At 39.0% G+C, this 20119-nt stretch overlaps 1 protein-coding gene across 5 annotated transcripts in view; it reads left to right on the plus strand.

The window, feature by feature from the left end:
* Positions 1-20119, plus strand: part of hibch (3-hydroxyisobutyryl-CoA hydrolase) — a 119697-nt gene that overhangs the window by 46236 nt on the left and 53342 nt on the right. The window lies entirely within an intron of this gene.

Genomic DNA, 20119 nt, shown 5'->3' on the forward strand with positions numbered 1-20119 from the left:
TTGGCTGAACAATCTGCTTGAATTTATACACTGTAGCAAAATGGTTAATGAAGAAGGATAATGATTGCACAACATCCTGTCTGTTGAGTAACAACTGCTGTTTGCAAGCCATGTTAGCTCACAACATTTGTGCTAATTTTGATCAAAACAAGCCAACAGTGGTTGAGCAACCAAATCACAAAGCAATGCAATTGCAGTTAAAAACTGTGAAGCCCCTGAAGGAACTTTTTTTGTTTCAATATTTACAATCAATGATTTTTAACAATAGAAATGACATGTAAATTGGTTTTGCGCCATTACGCTTGATTTTTAAGATGCAGGAAGTTTTAGAGAGAATAGAAAGTTCAGTCACATATCTCTGTGGTTCCTCTAGGAATTCATACCCAGATGCTATGGGCATATGAGCTCTGTGAAATAGTTCATTTGGTTATTGGCCCTGAATTTGTCGAAGGCTAAAGCCTGCTTTTAAACACTACCCAATTTTATTTTCCAATTACAATGGGAAATTTATCTTTATTTGAGGCCTAAGAGTTGGCTAGAACCATTTGTGTAATGCCAAAAGAGACTAACAACCTTAAAATTTACAGGACATGTGTTCTTGATAGAAATTTGTAGGAACTGATGCCTTGATAAGAAGGTAACATGTTATCCCAGAGAGGTATAAAAGATTACTGATTATATAATCTTTTCTAAGTATTGAACTTGATAGTCAGCTTGTGATCCAGACAGCAGAGCAGTAATAAGATTGCATCATTACTATCATAGAGGCCATTCAATCTACCGTGTCTGCACTGGTTCTCCAAGCATTTCTCCTCGTGCCATTCCCACATCTTTTCCCCATTACCCTGCACGTTCATCTTTATCAAATAACAATCTAGCTCCCTTTGAAATGCCTTAGTTGAATCTGCTTCCACCACACTCAGTGCATTCTAAACTTTAATCACGCACTGCATGAAAACATTTCTCCTCGTATTGCCATGATGTCTTTTGTTAATTAATTATGTTTCCACTCATGCTTGATCCTTTCACCAGATGGAACACTTTTTCTCCCTATTTACTCTACTCACACCTCTCCTGACTTTGTCCGGAAAGTTAGTTAATGTGAATATCATGATTCAGTCATGCTGCTGGAAGCATATTCTATAGGCCTTCATGTAGTGCAAGAACTAAAGAGGCAAGTCTGCAGGGAAGTCGGAGATACAGAAGAAGTGCCGAATACCAGTTGTCCACATATTGTTTAGGACTGTTTTAGAGCAAAGGATAAGGAGAGGGGAGGTATTAATTAAACGCGTACAAGAGGCTTTCTTTGCCTCGTATTCTCAACTGAGCTAGGAAGATGTTAATACAAAAGCATAATACGCCAGATATTGGAAACCTGAAATTGAAGCTGAATGCTGGAAATATTTAACAGATCTGTCAGCATCTACAGAGTTCATGTTTCAGGCTGTGACCTTTCATCATTGATAGAGATATGCAGGATTATTGTAGTATTTAATACCATGATGTGGAGGTGCTGGTGTTAGAATGGGGTGGACAAGGTCAGAAATCAGATGATACCAGGCTGTAGTCCAACAGGTTTACTTGAAATCACAAGCTTTCGAGGTGCTGCCCCTTTGGCGAAGTATTGGATATATTGGAGAAGGACAACAATTCCAATTATCTGATGGTACAAGAGTAAAGGAATACAGATTTAAGGTTATGGGCAGCAGATGCTGAAAAGGTCTGATGAAGAATCATTTTATAAAACAAGTAGTGACAACCTGGAATTTGCCAGCCCCAAAGCTGTGGGAAACCCAAATTTTCAATTATTCTCAGAAGATTTAGTTGTGCATTTGAAGGAAATAAATTTGCAGGGCATTGGGGATAGAACAGAAGAATGAGACTGACTGGTTGGGCCGACTAGCTTCCAGACCTACAATGACTTGGACTTTTGCTTGAGGTACAGACCAAACTAATGCATTTCCCAGCACATCGTACCTGCCTCAGAGGAAATTGACCCTAATGTGGCACCTCTGCAGTGGAGGTTTGGGAGGGCAGGGGAGAGAGATGAGCTCACCAACTCTGGCTGTATATTAGAATTGGCCATGGACACTGCTAAGGATTGAGGTGGTCTGTTTAAAAGACTTGCCTCGGTTCTTTGTTGCATTGTTATAGTTATTTTCTTAAACATTAATCCCTATCTTTCACCCAATACCTGTGCATTCCAAGTCATGCCTGTGTCCCAGTCTACTCTTTACCCTTCACCCACCATGTCAACTTAATATCCATCTTAGACAAATTTCAGGAAGTATGCTTAGAAAAAATATAACAAAGGTCAAAATACATAGTATTGACCTTTGTCATATGAATGTCGTGTGCATTCATGAAAGCCCATTTAATTTAGAATCATAGAATTTTACAATACACATGCAGGTCATTTGACCCATTCTCTCAGTACCAGCTCCCAAAAACTCTAGTTGTGCTGTATCTCCCTAGCCCTTCATCTTCATCACTATCAAATATATATCCAGAAACTTCCTATAGGACCTGCCATCACTACTCTCCCAGGCAGTGCATCCTAAATCCTAACAATCTTGAGTAAAGAAGTTTCTCCTCACCTCACTCTTAACTCTCTCTTTCTGACAATCTTGAAATTGCGACTCGTAATTACACCTATACCATCTAGCAAAATATCCTCTTTTACCCTGTCAAAATTGTTCACAAGTTTGAACACCTCAATAAGGTTATTTCTTAATCTTCATAGAATCCCCACAGCTTAGAAGCATGGCCATTCAGCCCATCAAGTCTACACCAACCCCCCAAAGAACATCCCATCCTGACTCAGCCCCCTACCTGATCCCTGTAACCATGCATTTCCCATGACTAACCAAACTAGCCTGCATATTCCTGGACACTGGGTAATTTAGCAGGTCCTATCCACCTAGCCTGCACATCTTTGGACTGAAAGAGGAAACTGGAGCACCCAAAGGAAACCCATGCAGACAGGGGGAAAATGTGCAAGCTCCAAGCAGAAAGTCACCTGAGGCTGGAATCAAATGCGGATCCCTGGTGCTGTGAGGCAGCAGTGCTAAACAGTGGTGATCCAAGGAGAATAAGGTTAATCTCTAATTCTTCCAGTTTCTAAGATTTTCGTTCCTGGCATCACTGTATTAAATCTCGTTTGAACTCTCTCCAGCATTTTAACATCCTTCCTTAAATAAGGTGCCTGGGACAGAACATAATATTCCGTAATACACCATATGCAATTTCAATCTCTATTTACTTTGCCCCTTGTAAAAACAATCATTTGTATCCATTGAAAGCAACTAATCCTTTCCTAGTCCCTTTTGAGCTGTAAATCAACATTGAATTCACTAATCTCCTCCTCCTCCTCCTCCTATGCTAGTGATAGGTTGTATTTTTAAAAAGGTATTAATTGTGCGCGAGCTATTGAATCTGCTCGAATTGATACTTTACAACCTGCTGAAATAAAGGAAGGCACCGTTTGGTTTCAGTTTTTAATGGCTGTGTATTTAAATAACGTGATAGTTCTGTAGTCTTTATCCGCATTTCATAAGTATTTACAACTTGTTTAGAGATTCATAACTCCTACAATGTGCAATAAGAATCTTGTTGCAGCAAGCATTGAGTCTGTTTGAACTCAGCATTGATTAAAAATGATTAAGCTTGGATTTCGCTTTCTCTCTCTCTCTTTCTCACACGCGCGCATTCACCCACACCGACTCACGCACTCACTCACTCTTTGGCCCCAGCAAAAATGATTTCCGACAGATGGGGCCAAGACCACCTAGATCTATTATTAATGCATCATTTTGGTTACATAGTGGCGTTTCTAAATCTTGGCTTATAGCTCTAAAAGTAATTGTATTTCAACAATTTTAAGTGGTCATATCAATAAATTAACACTATTTATTAAGGTCCTTATAGCCATAATAGTTTTAAAATAGCCGTCTTATAAAGCATTTCCTTTAATTCAACATAAGTAGAGTAATGGTAATGGGCATGTGAGTTCCTACTAGTTCTCCCAGTTGACATCCATGTGATTAATTTGCCATGGGAAGAGGGCACTGTTGAATCTCAAGTGTTAGCTTTTATACCTGGATACAAAGGAAGAAGCAGCAACTGCTCCAGGCACTCTGATTCCAAGGCAGTCAGACTGAAAGATTTGTGAGGAAAGAGAATCCATGATAATTGCTTTTTATTCCTTTTCATTCCAGTTCCCTCTTCCCATCCCCCTCTCTGATGAAGGGTCTCGGCCCGAAACGTTAGCTTTTGTGCTCCTGAGATGCTGCTTGGCCAGCTGTGTTCATCCAGCTCCACACTTTGTTACCATGATAATTGCTGCTTTGCCAAACAGAAGAAAATGACTTGCTTTTAGCTTAATTACCATTTAAAGGCTGGTGAAGATGGAGCCTATTCACAAGGATTGTGAAAAGTTAGAGACCACTGAATTGCCAACATAAAATCCTAAAACAAGAAGTCCAATCAAATATATTCAAAGCATTGGCTTAAAATAGCACTGGAAGGTTCATTTCGACAAAACAGGGATCCTGTTAATGCTGAGATGAGTTAGATTTCACATTTAATGCTGCATCTCTGTGGAAGGGCCAGTGTAGCGTCTTAATACACTGTGGGGTTTGCTATTATGTTAAGAACTTAAAAGATGAGATACTTTTTCAGTAAAAACCAAAAGAACTGCAGGTGCTGTAAATCAGGAACAAAAACAGAAGTTGCTGAAGAAGGCCCCCAGGTCTGACAACATCTGAAGAAAAAATCAGAGTTAATGTTTCGCATCTGGTGACCCTTTCTTAGGAATGAGGAACCTAGTGCTGTGAGGCAGCAGTGCTGAGGAAGAGCCACAAGAGCTGAAAAATTAACTCTGATCTTTTTTTTCTTCACAGATGCTACCAGACTTGCTGAGCTTTTCGAGCAACTTTGTTTTTGTTCATACTTTTCCAGTAGTTTGCTCTATTATCTATTAGGGAATATTTAATCAATGTTGATTTTAGTTCATTTGTTACTGTAAAAGCCTTAAAAATGAAATCTTGACTTGCAGTTCTTTCTTTAGGTCGCTGCAAATTCTCATCCTTTTTAAAAAATGTTTTCGGTCTCTGTGGGGATCCTTAAGTACTGTGTTATATGAAATTCTAATTTACTTTTTTGCCTTCTGTAATGCTGCTGTTTTACTTCCTCTTTACTGGCTTATCTAATGACAAAGGATTGATTGCAAGTGTTATAGAATGGTACACAGAAGGCCATTTGGTTTGTTTGCAGCTCTTTGAAAACACTGTCCAATTTTCCCACAGCCCACTCTTTTTCCAGAGCCCTAATGATTCAAGTATTATCCGATTTCCTTCTGAAAATAGCCATGAGTCTCTCTCCACTACCATTCTCTTTCCACTCTAAAGCATTATGTTACTCAGAATATTTTGCCTATTATCTTAAAGTTATAGCTCTGCCATTAGAAGTAGTTTTACTTTATTTACTGTTTCAAAACTATTTGTGATTTTGAAATAAAATCATTTGTCTTCTTGATCACCTCTCTTCCACAGAGAACAGCTTCAACTTCAGCATCTCTGCTTGGCTAAGGTCCCTGATTCCTGGTACCATTCTCGTAAACCATGCAACCTAAGCTTATCCTGAGCAGCTTAATATGGAACTGGTCATTTATACTTGATACTACAGGGAAACCTAATAATGAACATTGAAAAGCACTTAATTTCAGTAAACCGATTGTTAAATGTTATGATGTCCAATCTATTAGAGAGGACGCCAGATTTGCCCCACGTTTTACCAGTGAGATATTCATTATCGATAGCAAAGAACCTATCAGAAGGGGGAAACAAACTAATGAAATAACACACCTATGGCTTTCAGTGATGCTGATGTGTAAATTGTAAATGAATCCACCTAACAGCAATTTAGTAGCATTTTCATCATATACTGGTTGATTAACTTGCCCAACTGTACCACCTGCTTACATCACATCTGCTTTTTGTACATCTTACTTATATGTTTTGTAAATGTGGCACAGCTAATTGGTTTGGAAGTCAGGCATAATGATTATGCTTCTGTGTTTGTAATATTTCTGCAAAACAACCAGAAGTCTGATTTTTATTTTAAATGATAGCAACTGATTGGTGCATTAAATAAGAACTGCTCATGTGTATGAATACAGGAGAATTTGTGATGATGGTGAAAAGTACCTTTGTGTATTGGTTTGCATTTAATACTGATTGTGTAAAGGTAATCCAGATGATGAATAAAATGTTGTTAAGCCGCGACATTGTGGTAAAATAGCTAAGATTGCCACTTAGATGGAAATGAGGTAATATTCTGACTGAGCAGTAAATGCTTTTGTTGCCTTATAGTCAGTATCACAAAAGTAAAGCATTATGTAGATTGTTGTGATACATTAATGGCACAAATAATTTTGCAAGCTATATAATGGAATTGTTACATGGGATCTGTTAGAAAGCAAAAACTAACTTAATCTGCTTATTCTGGTTATTGATGCAACACTTTGAAGGCATGAAACCTAAGTTTCATTCCTAACGCGCACTGTTTCTGATTTATATGTAAAGGAAATTCTGGCAAGATCATAATGATGTTAAATAAAATGTATCCAGGAATTTTTATTAAACTGTTCAAATAACTTATCCCCGCTGTTTCTTAGTGACGTTTTCAAGATCTGTTAGTGCTTTACATCTGTGCTGATATGACATGGGTTTTATATATGATGTCATGATGAAATAAAGGATGAATAGTGGGAAATTGGGATTGTTTGGAGAGATTATAACATCCTTCTTCCTTGTTTCCTAATGGCACACAATGTATCTGATAACAAGTAATGAACCAAACAAAGATAGAGGTCTGTACATGAAGTCAGCTTATAATAAATGAATGAACAGTGTTGTTAATCCATATGGCACATTTGGGTATATTGATTGGGACAAAAAAAATTGTTGTTTTCTTTTAAAGAAAAATGACTTCTAAAAGGCAGTACCCAGAAAAACATTTAGTGCTGTAAAATCCTACTGGGAGACCTCAAATTTGTTTGTGGATCCTATGAAGTCTCATGATGTCGACCCAAACATGACCAAAGCACTACTTCTGATGACCATTCTCCTCCTGTAAGCTGCCAAATTGGTTCTCTTCCATATTGAATACCACTTGGAAGAAGTAAGGGCTCAGAATGTATTTTCGGTGTGGCATATTAGCAAGTGACTGCGTCCTGAAAGTGTCAGATTGGACCTCGTTTTCGTCAACTTAGCTGTTGCAGATACATCTGTCCATGAAAATATTGGTCGGAGTGACTGCCATCCAGTTCTTTTGGGGACTAAGTCCTATTTTCACACTGAGGACATAATCGATCATGTGGCCATTATCGCTGTGCTAAATAGGAAGAATCATTACAGATCCAGCAGCTCAAAACTAGCCATCATCAGAAACAGTTGCTTAGTGCAGTGTAGTTGGTCGAGAAATCCAGAGCCCCAGGTCAATGCTTTGAGATCGTGAGTTCAAATACAACCATGGGAGTTTGTGGAATTTAATTTCAATTAGTAGGTATAGAGTTAAAAGCAATTCATTAATGGTCATTATGAACCCATTATTACATGTGTTAAAAGCCTATGTGGTTTACTCCTTTTTGAGAATGAAAGCAGCCATTGTTATTTAGTCTGGCTTACATGTGACACCAGACTTGATGCAGTATGATTCAGTTTTAAATGTCAGTCTTGAAAGTCAAAAGCTACTTTGTGCATCACATCTCTGTGAAGTCTGAAGTAATAAAGCTGGTTGGACCAATAGAAGCAACCTAGGGACCAGAAATTACAATGGCCAACCCAATCCTGCCAACAGTACTAAAACATTCTGACTAACATCTGGGGACTAGTGCCAAAATTGGGAGAGCTGTCCCACAGACTAATCAAGCAACAGACTTAGATAATCATACTCACCCAACCATAACTTACAGAAGATGACCCAGACACTTGCAGCCTCATTCCTAAGTATGTGCTTTCCCACTTGCATAATAGACCTATCTGAAGTGATGGTACAATGGTATATTTTTAGGAGGAAGTTGCCGTGAGTCCTCAGCTATGTGGTTAGGGAAGAAGGAAAGTCCTATTGGTCATTGTTCTCAACAATATCTGTCACATATCTGTCCATGACAATATTGGCATGTGTGACAACCATATAGCTATTGTGGAGTCCCAACTTCACGTTGTAGATTCCCTCTGTGTTGTGTGGCACTGCCACAATACTAAACTGAGTAGATTTTGAATAGATCCAGCAACTCAAAGCTGGTCATCTGTGAAGTCCTGCAGTTCAACAACAGAGCTGAATTGTATTCTCTGTTACGTTATAGCCTAGCGTATCTGCCACTCCACCATTTCCATCAAGCCATGGGGAGCAACCTGGTTTGAAGAAGAGTGCAGGAGGGAGATCAGCATACATACCTAAAATTGAGGTGTCAATCTGATGAAGCTACAAGACAGAATTCCTCGAATGTCTAACTGTGAAAAGAGCAATCAGTTAGACAGGGCTAAGTGATCCTACACCCAACAGATCAGCCACATCCAAATCAACTGCCATATTCAGACAGGGCCACAGTGGAGGCTCCACAAATATCTTAATGATGGGAGAGCTTTGCTCATCAATGCAGAAGATTTATGTTATGAAAACTTAATATTTAATATTTGAGGACTTGAGTTTTGCAGGATTGTGGACAAGATACTTATTTCAAGTTTGTGATGATGTCTGGACATTTTGAAATGAAGGTTAATTAAAATATATTGAAGTATTTTATAAAAAATAATCCTTGGTAGTCACGCATCTTGTGATAACTGTTTATTTCCTGCCTGGATTGTTAACTGTCAGGTCTCTTTGTCTGCTTTGAATATTGTTTGGAGTAGTTGTTGATCAGCCAGATGAAAGAAAAGTGTCTACTGGTTTATCTCAGCTGCCTTTGGAAAAATCCTTATGAATCTAGTCTGAAACCTGGCTTTCCTCTCAAAGTACAAAAGAGAAGTACAGCACAGAAACAGACCCTTTGGCCCTCCTAGCCCGTGCTGATCGTCATGCCCTGACTGAACCAAAATCAAACCTTCTGCCCTTATTCGGCCCATGTCCCTCTATTCCCTCCTTATTCATGTAACCATCCAGATGCCTCTTAAGTGTCGCCAACATGCCTTCTTCCACCACCTCTGGCAGTGTGTTCCAGGCTCCTACCATTCTCTATGGGAAAAACTTTCCTTGCATATCTCCCTTAAACTTTCTTCTCTCACCTTGAACCTGTGACCCCTCGTAATTGAAACTTCAGCCCTGGGAAAAAGCCTCTGAATATCCACCCTATCTATGCCTCTCATAATTTTGTAGACCTCTCTCAGGTCTCTTCTCAGCTGCTGTCTTTCCAATGACAACAATCCTATTTTTTTAACCTTTGCTCATAGCCAATGTCCTTGAGGCCATCCAACATAAACATCTGGAAGAATCTGCAAAGCTGTGTTTCCATTTGTAAAGATCTGAGGCAACTACCCATGTTTGATGACAACTTTCTACATATGCTGATGTATGAGACAGGCAGCCAACTGAACAGTCCACATCTTATCTTGTCCCTTCCAGAACTAGCTATTGGCCAAAAGTGTTTTGTTTATCTGCAGCTAGAAAGAAATCCCTTTATCCTTCTTGTGGTGTGAATGGGCAGGTTGTGTATGTATGTTTTAACGTATTTAAGGTTTGATACTTAAACTTACACATCCCTCTTTCCAAAGATGCTGCCAGACCTGAGCTTCTATTGCGATTTTGGGTTTGCTTCAGTTTTCCAGTATCCCCAGTATATTGCTTTGTGTATGGATCTGAAACATTTGTGATAATTATTTATAAGAAGCAAGAAGATTCTGACATTGTTAAGGTCATTTTATTGGAACGTTTCAGAATTTAAAAAAATCCTTGTCAGTAAAACTGAGTAGATTTATTTTTGCAACCTAGCCCTTGACTATTGATTCTAGAAGCAAAAACATTTCAAGAAAAATGTTGTTTCTAAATTTGCTAAGTTGTTATGAACAAAGTCCGAAGAAAAATCTATTTATGTCTCAAAGCTGCAAATACAATAATGTTGCTATTAACCTTTGGATCTAAAATCTGAGTTTAAAAATTTGAGGCAAAATAGTTACCTCAAAGCAATTTTTTGACTGTTTCTGCTGTTGTCAATGATTGATTGTGAGATGAGATTTGTCAGCACATCCATAGTGTCTATTTCTGATATTTTTCCTTGCTGGAAACAGTTTGCAGTAGAAGTGATGGTGAGGGTCTCGGCATTCACTTTTATTAATAAGCAAATCAGACAACTTCCCATACGCACATTTTATTGTTACCTGAGAGTACAATGTGATCATGATCAGATGGGCCAAGGAGTGGCAAATCGGGGCAGGGCGTATACTCTTAATGGTAAGGTCCTGGGGAGTATTGCTGATCAAAGAGACCTTGGAGAGCAGGTTCATAGTTCCTTGAAAGTGGAGTTGCAGATGGATAGGATAGTGAAGAAAGTATTTGGTTTGCTTGCCTTTATTGGTCAGTGCATTAAGTTTAAGAATTGGGAGGTCGTGTTGAGGCTGTACAGGACATTAGATAGGCGATATTTGGAATACAGTGCGCAATTCTGGTCTCCCTACTATAGGAGGGATGTCGTGAAACTTGAAAGGGTTCAGAGAAGATTTATAAGGGTGTTGCAGCATTGGAGGGTTTGAGCTATAGTGAAAATGCTGAATGGGTTGGGGCTATTTTCCCTGGAGTGTTGGGTGCTGAAGGATGATCTTATAAAGGTTTACAAAATCATGAGCGACATGGATAGGGTAAATAGACAAGATCTTTTTCCTGGGGTTGGTGTTTCCGAAACTAGTGGGCATAGGTTTAAGGTGAGAGGGGATGAGACCTCCGGGGGCAGCTTTTTCATGCCGAGGGTGGTGCATGTATAAAATAAGCTGCCAGAGGAAGTGGTGGAAGCTGGTACAATTACAACTTTTAACTGGCTTCAAGATAGGTCTGTGAATAGGAAGATTTTAGAGGGATAAGGGCCAAATGCTGGCAAATGGGACTAGATTTATCTAGGATATGGGGTCAGCGTGGATGAGTTGGACTGAAGTGTCTGTTTCCATGCTGTACATTATTATGTATATGCTGTTAGAAGTGGAATTAAGAAAGTTGGTGCCATTTCTGTCCTGCTCCTTCTGAAGCTTGATTATATTAATACTTTATTGAGAGGTTTTTGCATTAAAATACAATCCAACCGTTACACACAACAAAAATACTCGATTGTACATTCAGATGTCAATGAAATTTTAATGGTGTGGTTATCCTTAATTGTTATCAAATAATCTCTTTCACACTGTAAGCATAATTTTAGAAGTTGGCATCTCATTCCATTAAATTTTAATTACAGTTAGAGATTTCCCTCTGTTAATACAATGTTTTATTTCTCTTTACTTGAGTTATGAGCGTGACTTTTCGTTGAATGCACTACTTTGTTTCTGGTTTAGACTTCTCGGATCAATTGGTTAGGTGCTTGGTGTCACATGGTTACAGCTGAGCGTTTGCATAATGTGGATGCATTCAATGTGGCACAATCTGCCTTCTACAACTAGTTTGTTCAATTGACCATCCATTAGGATACAGATTTTGTTATGTCATTCATATGAAAAATGTATGTAAGAAAATAAACCAAGTGTAGCCTGCACTACTTGTGATCATCCAGCTAGTAAACTGTCAATGATCTCCACACGTGTTGTTGTGCAAGTATCTATCTCACAATCCTAATCAGAAGATGCACATTTGACTAACAGTCTTAACTGAGAATGAAGTGATGGTGCAGTTGTAGTAGTACACTTGTAATTCAGAAGCCCAGACCTGTGCAGATCCCACCATGGCAGCTGGTGATGTTTGAAATCAGTTAACGAATCTGGAATATAAAGCTATTCTTGGTAATACTGACCAAGAAACTATCATTAATGATTGTGAAAACTCCACTTGGCTCGTTAAAATTCTTTTGGATACGAAGTCAGCCATTTTCCAGTCCGGCCTCCATGTAACTCTTGACCTACAGCAATGTGGTTAACTTGCCTTGTGCTGTGAAGTAGTTTAGCAAAGTTTTAAGTCCAGTGGCAATTGCGATGGGTAAAATATTCAGATCTTACCAGTGATATCCATATCCATGAAGAAATAAAGGAAAAGAAATCTCTCCTCCCAGAGGGATAAGAATCCTTGGACTTGATATGCATACATGCTGACAGCTAATCAGATATTGATTTTGATGGGTCAGCTTTATTGCCTGACTTCTTGTGGCCCTTTTATACTGCAGGTAGAAATTTAATACTGAAACTGCTTCAGACCAGAAAAACAAAACATTGATGTATCCTGCCAAATATGCACTGTTGCCTTCTTAGACAGAGATGTTCTGAGTGTGTATCTGTTGCAAACATGCACTTAGTTGCATTCAGTATTGGGCATGATACAGTGAGCATGAGCTTTGAAAAAAAGGGTAACACAATCTGCCTTCTGCCTGTTTGTTTTTACCGTGCTTCAATTTATAACAACAAATCAATGTTATGCATTCGCTTCTGTGTTGAATCCTATAGCGTGTTTTATAAATATTTTCAGTATTATGCAAAACATTGCACCTTTTCAGTGACCAGCAATTTCTAATTTGTCCGTGTTCGTGCTCTTTTCTGTAGTTTCTCTTTTTGTCAATTTTCACAAGGGATATATTAAACTGGACAACAGAAACAATTAGACACCAGACTATATTTCAGTTTAATTTAGAAACAGCTTCAGGAAAATTGCAGTCTCTCCTTCTTGTTTGTGTTGGACTTTGTCATTCAGATTTAAAATGCCAACTGCTGTTTGGTTTAATCTCTCTGATTTGATTTCCTTGTTACAAATAGTCTCGTTTTCTTTCTCATGCTAAAGGTCACTGAGATCGATCATTGTACTGATTCATGTTACAAAATTTGTTTTAATAGAGGGACCACATGAAGGTAACTATCCTGCTGGCCATTACTGGAAAACATTCTGTGCATGTTATGAACTGATGACAGAAGTATGCCTCAATGGCATACCTTCTAATTGACGTGGTCATAACTTGCTATCTTACTTGGGTGATGGGTTCCAAGCTTTCACAGAAAATCTAGACAGCTTGCAACACTTGAGGACTGGCCAAGGCTCCACAAGTGAAACATGAGGGAACAGGTCAAATTCCATTTCCACTCAAGTCAGATCATCACCTGTACACTGAACTTGTGTTCTCAGAGAAGCATGCCAGGTGACATCCTAGCCATTGACACTGTGTCAACTGAAGTTGTTTAACAGACTTTGCATAATGAGTTTTTCCCAGCAATATGAAACACATACCAAATATAATTGGCTACCATCCACCAGAACACTTGCAAACCATAATCTGTGATCAGGCAATGAGATTGTTTTGATTTCACAAGATTTATCTTCTAGTAACATAAATGCTCGAAGATAATTCATTTACGGATCTTCATGTGCAAGTTTCATAATTTTATGATTACTCTGAAGCAATCTGACAAGCTTTTGGAAATGGGAGCCAGCAGCGTTATTTGAAAGTCATGTGAACTCACAAACTAAACCTTTATTTACAAAGGAGGAGGACATTTGGCAGTCGTACCAGAGTAATACTTAGACCATTTTCTATTGCTTTTTTTTTCCCTAGAAAATCTTATATGCTGCCTTGAGGTCATTGTTGATGATGGGTTATATGCAATAGTGCACTGTGTCTATACAATGGGTGCCACATTTCAGGTTGAGTTCTACAAATTTCACTTTTGGGGCTATGAAGATGGAATTGAAAACTAAAATCATCCGCAATTGTACTGAATTACAGAGAAGCTGGTCTGGCCATAAGGTCCACCCCTACTCCTATTATTTGTGTTCTTGTATCTGAATTATTGCTATCATGGAGAAATCTGAGAGTTGACACTTTTACAGTTTTTCTAGCTCCAATTGACCATTTAAGAATATATTCCAGAATAAATTAATAGAGATAGAGTTACGATGATGGGTAGAATATGGAAATGAATGTATTATTGCCAATTTTGTGGATGATTCAAAAATAGGTGGGAAGGCAAGTAGGAAAAAAACCTTGACGGATGGAATATAATGCAATGTAATAATATATTCTGACCATAAGACATAGGAGTGGGAAGTAAGGCCATTTGGCCCATCAGTCCACTCTGCCATTTAAATCATGGCTGTTGGGCATTTCGACTCCACTTACCTGCACTCTTCTTGTAGCCCTTTGTAGTGACAGTAGAAAAGGAGGCTCGTCCTTATTCTGGTGTATGTAGTAGTAAAATGTGAGGTACTGAATATAGTAGAGGTTATGCACTTTGGCAGGAAGTAAAGAGGAGCTGACTATTATTTAAATAAAGAAGGGTTGAAGAAAGTTGCAGTGTGGGAGATTTGGGGATTCTTGGGCATGAATCGCAAAAGGCTAGCATATGGTTTCAGGCATGTAAGGGAAGGCAAATGGACTATTGACCTTTTATTTCAAAGGAATGGAGTATGAAAGTAGGGAGGTCTTTCCAAAACTATACAGGGCACCAGTCAGCCCACACCAAATAAATGAGATTAGTTGTAGGCCTTAAAGTAAAGATGTACTTCCGTTGGAGGTAGTCTAGAGAAGGTTCATTAGATTGATTCTGAGTGTGGAAGGAATTTCTTCTCAGTGGCGATCAAATGGTAGGGCTGTACCCCTTGGAATTTAGGGAAATGAGAGGTTGTCTTATTGAAACACAAGAGTATTTGGGGCTTGACCGGCTGTATGTGGTGAGATTGTTTTCCCCTTCTGAGAAAGTCTAAGATAAGAGGACATAATCTCAGAATAAGGCGTCACTCATTTAAGACAGAGATGACGATGAAATTTTTCTTTTAAACTAGTGTGATTGATTGATTACCACTGAAGACTGTCAAGACTTGGTTAATAAGTATTTTCAAAGCTAAGATATATTTTCAATCAGTAAGAGAATCAAAGCTTATGGGAATAAAGCAGGAAAATGAAGATGAGGATGATCTGATCAGATAATACCTCCTTGAAAGGCAGAGAGACTCGATTGCCCAAATAGCCTAATTCTGCTCCTACATATTATGGTCAAATGGAGGGATGTTTAGCAGTGTATGTGCCACAGTTATCAATGGATGATAACTGGATGGTGAGATAATGAGCTCAAGAATCTGGTTTAATCCCTACTTTGTATGCTTAGGGAAGTGAAGATACTCCAAAAGGTTCCATAAAAATTTGACTGTAGAAGAATTGACAAAGTCATTATGCTGTGACACGTGTAGAGGCTGTCTATCTTTGAAAGACAGAAAATAGCCAACAAGGGATAAATAGAATTAAAGTAGCCTGCTCCAGCATTTAATTGAAACAGAATGGTACCTTTTGAACAGGGCTACTCCAAGGTGAACAGGAAGCAACCATCCAAGACAGTTTGATAAGAGGATGTCTAAGGATAGACACAAGTTCATTAAAGTATGCTAAGTCATTGAATCCACCCTCATTAATGAAAGGATGTTGTCCCATGAGGTGAACAATGCCAGTTAGAGCAAATCTGAGTCCATGAGCAAGTCAGCCTAAGTCATTAAGCACCTATGAAAGCAACAGCGAATGTTATTTTGTAATAATCAGTTGATTCCTGGAAGTAATGCACAATTTTAAGAAATAGGTTCTAGTTAAAGATTCTTCAGATAATCATAAATTTCACCATAATTATAGATACATCTATATAACCGAAGTGTAAGAGATATATTGGGGGAAAACATTTAAACATAGATGCAGAAGTTAATTAGCCTCGGGAAATACTTTCCTTATCTTTAAAAGGATGCCTGGCACATCCTGGAATAAGTTGTGCACAATCAATTTCATAGTTAACTAGTGCTAACTGTGGAAGTAGCTCTAAAACGCTACGGTCCAATGTATCTTGCAGCAGTTCGGTAACACCAACTGTCTTTTGCATTTTTAAACATATATAGAATTGGGACAGTGGGAAATATAAAAGGAATAATAGAATTTGACAGAGATAGCACATGGACTACAATGAATAACAGAATTCAAACAGTCCTTCGAGATAAGCAAGTCTGGAACAGTCCTGAAGGAGTATAACCAGTATCTTTCAAATGGAAATCAATAGGCTGCATAGAAAGATCCTAAGGCCGGGTGAATACAAAGTCTGCCAAAGCATCATGAGATCAAGGGAACTTGAGATTGTCCTTAGGAATGTCCATCATTGATTAGGTGTTTCACATTAGGCGTATGGAATAGGCGGAAGGACACAGTGACCAGATTGTATGTGATTATTGTAACAAAAACATATAAAAATGTTGTATTTCACTATAAAAATCAGTGTTTCATTGGTCCCTCTTCTGATCTGAGCTGTAGATTAAGAAAGATTCTTAAGTTGAGGCCAGATTTGGGGAGGATCCTTTGGCTCTCTCCCTGCATTAACTGTTTGTTGCTTGAATAAATTCTGCCATCTGCCTGAATCCTGCCTGTTTCCTGAGTCTTTGTTCCCAGTCAGGAATATGCATGTTATTAGAGCATGCATTTAACTGTGGTCTGAGGGAGGGTCACTCGACCCAAAACATTGACTCTGATTTCTCTCCAGCAGTGCTGCCAGACCAGCTGAGCTTTCCGTTTCTGTGGCATGCACATTGTGTGTGTGTGTGTGTGGCCGTTGAGAACATGGTCAGGCTAGGATGTTATTTCCCTTTTCTCCCTTTCACTTAGGATTTCTGTTTACCCTACTACTTCATAATCCATTAGGTGAATGAACAGCAATCAGGACCTTGGCTTACACATGAAAATTAACCTTTGGTGAAGTAATGGGGATCTCCTGATTGTTATGGAACTTCCCACTCAGTTCACAGAAGGAAACTAGGGAAGCAAGAATAAAGGCAAACAGGAACATCCACAAGGGAAGTAGTTATTTCCTCCCCTCTTTTGATTTCTCATAGACTGATCACTAGTTTAGTGGGATTGTGGAATTCCGCCCATCTGTTAAACTGATAACAGTTTGTGACATTTCAATTAGCTGTGCAACTCATCTCCATTTGCTTATCAATATAACAACCAAGTGTCATCACTCAACACTTTGTTTCATGCTTCTTCTACATGGTGATCTCCTCGAAGGACCAAAACTTCAGTCCATTGAGAGACTCGGCTGTTCTTACCAGCAAACCAGATAGCTGAGTCTCACTACTGATGCTAATGGAGTTGGGCTGGACAAACTAGATGGAACTGTTGGAGATAACAAGGTGTAGAGCTCGATGAGGTCTAGGTCCGAAACATCAGCTTTCCTGCTCCTAAGATGCTGCTTGGCCTGCTGTGTTCATCCAGCTCTATACCTTGTTATCTCGGATTCTCCAGCACCTGCAGTTCCCATTATCTCTGGAAGTATTGGATGCCATTTCAGTTCATCAGGATAATTAGTTAAGTGAGGGGTCCTGATTTTGCTGCTACTACAACTGAAAATTATGCTATTAACTCATAATAACCCAAACCTTAACCCTATCCCTGTGGATTGAAGCAATAAAGCATCCCTTATGGCAAAACAGGATGAAATGTCACTGGTTCAAAAAAGACCCCACAGGCATAAAACATTCGAGCCAAGTATTTGCATTGTTATGTAAATGTACATTATATGAGTTACTGCATTGTTAGAGGGGCTGATATGTTATTAAGGAAAAAGCTTTCATGGCACCATTTTCCTTGTGTTTCTATCAACAGCTAACGCCACCAAAATCAGTTTCTGTTTGTACACTCGTTCATTCATTAGGTGTTCACTTACCCACTCAACCACTCAGTAACTCATTCACTCTCCCACTCTAAGACTGCACCAAATTCAACTTAATTGGTTGTTCATTCATTTCCTCAGTCATTTTCACATCCACTCGCCCACTCACACTCATTCATTCTTATAAATCACATTGATTGTTGTCTTTATCTAGTCAACAACAATGACTTCAGTTCAACATTTTGTAATTTCTAAAGTTCTTTGACATGTTCTGAGGATAGATATTTCCTTACCAACCTGTTTAGAAATGTTCTGGCACACATCTGAAGCTGATGGCACTTGAATCTGGACCTCATGGCTCAGAGCTGAGGACACTACCACTGTGTCACAAGAGCTCTGAGGATTTTATTTTTCCTCGGGTATATTTTTGAGGATTTAAGACACTTCTTCAGTCAGGTTCAGCTGTTGTGAAAATGGGGCTTTAGTTTAGTCTGGATATCTCTGCACAAAGTTGTGGAAGAAGGCAAAAGAGACGAGTCCCTGGGTAGTGCTGGAATGGATTTTTAAGGATTTAGGTGCAGATTAAAAATGGACCAATTTTGAAATAAAGTGAGTGTTTTGGAATAAAATTAATTGTTAAGGTGAGGCAGCTTTATGCTCTTGCAAATTTGAAACCAACGTTTGAGTGGAAAGTAAACCAGAATGAATTCGTCAGTTCTGGTCACTTAACAAAGGCTAACCAGAGAGTTGATCTCACAGCAACAAAGGTCCAGACTGTTGCCACCACCAAACACACCTCCCTTTCTTGCCCTCTCAGCCTCTGAAGGGATGACAACACTCCACTTCTCAATCAACCTTCTGCCACCTTCATATGAAGGCACAGAAGATGTCTTTGTAGCTTCTCTCTTGGTGGTGCTGCTTTGCTATTTACACCTCCAGATACATCTTTTGTCCTTTACTTGTTCTGCTACCATCTCACCTTGCTTTCATTTTCATTACTGTTTTCATTTAATCTCTCCTGCATTCCGTCCTGTCACAAATCTTGTGTGTTTATTCTACTGCCCACTTCTCCTATTCCCTACCTGCTCATAAAAATGGTAACCTTCCTAAGTGCTTTGGCTTCTGATGAATAGTCAGTTTTCTCCTAAGTTGCAAAGAAGTGTTGGAAGGTGGCAGTCAGTGCATAGCATGTCTCCTTACTCTTAGCAAGCAGGTCGTCTAAGTCGCATTGTTGTTTGAATGTATTGCAAAATGCACATTTTGTGGGTTTAACCATTCTTCATTCACCACTGAATGTACAAAATGTATGCACAATTGTACTACAAAGGTGAATGTTTATTGACTTTAAACCAATAAATATTTTGATTACAAATGGGCTGTTGAACAGTGACACTGTTGAGTATGTGTTGTGAAGTATATAGTTAAAAGAAACTTAGTCATTTGCATGTTTTCCTTGTTGAACAAAAGCAGTTTTGGCAAAAACATGTTAGACCTTTTAAACTGACTGCTCCCATTTTCAGTTAGTGTTTTGTCAAAGTCAGATCCATGCCACCAGGTCTCCCAGCTCAGAGACTTTCACCTTAGAGGGTTTTTCTATTTAGATTAGACACGGGAGCCCTCTAGGCTCAAATGTCCCATGGGCAGTTGCCCAATTCTCTCAATTCAACAGGCCCATTCGCATCTATATTCCAAGTGCAGAAACTAGCCTTCCACTTAGGCGTAATGGGAGGAAGAAGAAAACTTACTGAGGGCACATACTTAGCACAGATTCTGCTACATCATTGTAAATAACAAATACAGCATAGAAACAGACCCTTTTGCACCATGTGTATGCTGACCAACAAACAAACTGCACTAATCCCTTTTATTTACTCTTGGTCCATAGCCTACTATGCTCTGGCATTTTAAGTATTTATCCAGCTGTTTCTTAAATGTTGCAAGACTGTATGTTTCTACCAGCCCCTTGGGGAGCAGGTCTATACACCTACCACCATATGGGTGAATAAATGTTTCCTCACATCTCCGCTGCACCCACTCCAGTGCAACCATGTCCTAATAGTGTGGCAGCCAGAACTATGCACAGGGTTACATCTGTGGCCTAAGCAGTGTTTCATAAAGCTATAGCAAGGTGCCGTTGCTGTTGCGTTCCAGGCCCCGGCTAATGAAGATAAGCATCATATGCTGCCTTCACCGCTCTGCCTGTGCTAACGACGTCAGGAATCTTGATTGACTTTTTTTGAAGAGATAATCAAGATGAACGATAAAGGCAGTGCTGTAGATGTTGTCTACATGGGTTTTAGTAAGGCTTTTGA

This window comes from Stegostoma tigrinum, chromosome 7, assembly GCF_030684315.1.
Source record: "Stegostoma tigrinum isolate sSteTig4 chromosome 7, sSteTig4.hap1, whole genome shotgun sequence".
NCBI classification, from domain to species: Eukaryota; Metazoa; Chordata; class Chondrichthyes; order Orectolobiformes; family Stegostomatidae; genus Stegostoma; species Stegostoma tigrinum.